The sequence below is a fragment of the Orycteropus afer genome, unplaced genomic scaffold, assembly GCF_000298275.1.
Source record: "Orycteropus afer afer isolate SDZICR_OR568_19922 unplaced genomic scaffold, OryAfe1.0 scaffold00161, whole genome shotgun sequence".
Classification (NCBI taxonomy): domain Eukaryota; kingdom Metazoa; phylum Chordata; class Mammalia; order Tubulidentata; family Orycteropodidae; genus Orycteropus; species Orycteropus afer.
Window position 1 is genome coordinate 5,226,331 of NW_006921748.1, and position 1,535 is coordinate 5,227,865.

The window sequence follows — 1,535 nt, forward strand, 5'->3', positions numbered from 1 at the left end:
AAGGGCACACCCAGGCAAGTGCCTTCGTTCTTTGTGTGAGCATAGTTTATTTTCAATCACACTCTTCCTGAGGGTAAACTTTCCCTCCTTAGGATTGTCCCAGAACTTGTCTACGCAGAGCCACAATGTTGGTTTAAGGGTAAGAAAGCTCTCAAATGGTATCTGAAACTTATATCAAGTCTCAAAATGGAGTAAGGGCTCCCATTGTAGAACATAGCTTTCAGCAAACCAAGTGCTTTAGAATTTGAGCTCTAATACAGTAGGAACTGACAGACAGCACATAATAATAACAATATTCAGCATTCAGAAAGTACTAACCACTGAACAATACAACCCTTTGTAGAAGAATACAGCCTATTTCCAAACGTTTTCTGTCAAGTGTGGAGCTGAGCTCTGGAGAGCTGAGCTGCTAAGTGTCCAAGTACTTGATTAAGACAATTCAAAATGAAAGTCACAGTCAAACCTTTAATCACTTACTACAATAGCATAAGCAAGAAGGTAAGCAGGAGGAATTGGTTCCATTGGTTCAATGTTCCATTTTTTCTTATGAAATGGTGCCAGGTAAGGATCAGTGCAGTGGTGACAGGTAGATCAGTGCAGATGTGTGGATCATCTCACTGCTGAAGAAGCTTTGTTGGGGGGAGGGACTGGGGGAAGTAGAAGAAGAAAGAAGGGCTAGGAATAGAATAGTTCTGAGTGCTGAGATGGTGTGGGGAGACATATCTTCAAGGCCCACCCCAACCCACCTCCTCTAGGGGGTGACTGGGCAAAGCCTTGGCTGCCTCCTCCCAAAGAGACCTCCAAATAGAAGTGGCTGGGCTAGGAATAAGCAGCTCTGGTGGCACAATGCCTAAGGCATTTGACTGCTAACCAGAAGGTTGGCAGTTCAAACCCACCAGCATCTCCATGGAAGGAAAGATGAGGCAATCCACTTCCACAAAGATATACTGACTTGGAAACTCAATGAGGGTCACTATGAAACAGAATCAACTTGATGGCAGTGGGTTTGTGTTGGGCTAGGAATGTTGATACTCATAAGAGTATGACTAGTCAGGGGCTGGAAACCTTGAGTGCGGCACCCTTCACAGACTGCAATACATTGTTGTGCACAAAATCTGGTTGGGTATGCGAGCTTTCCCTGTGAGCCTACCAGCTAAAATCTTTGTAATTGCCTATGGTCTGTCCTGAAAGATCATGCATAGGTTTATGGCCAGGAGTCACCAACTCACTTTCTTCTCAGATGCTCAATGTTTAGAGTTGCTATTGCCAATGCTGAAGAATACTTATATGGCCTTGATCTTTAACAGTTTAATATTAATTATTTATATTAATTGCTTTTCTTATCTAAAGAGAGACTCAGATCTAAAAGAGGTGCTGGAGTTAGATGGCTGAGTAGGAGAGAGTGACATAAGGAAGTCTAGGATTTCTCAAGACTAATTATTCACTGTGTCACAAGTTTTCTTGTGACCAGTGCCCCAGTCTTGTTTTGTGGAAAAACAGCAGATTATAGAGAGAAATCTTATCTAAGAGGCTGT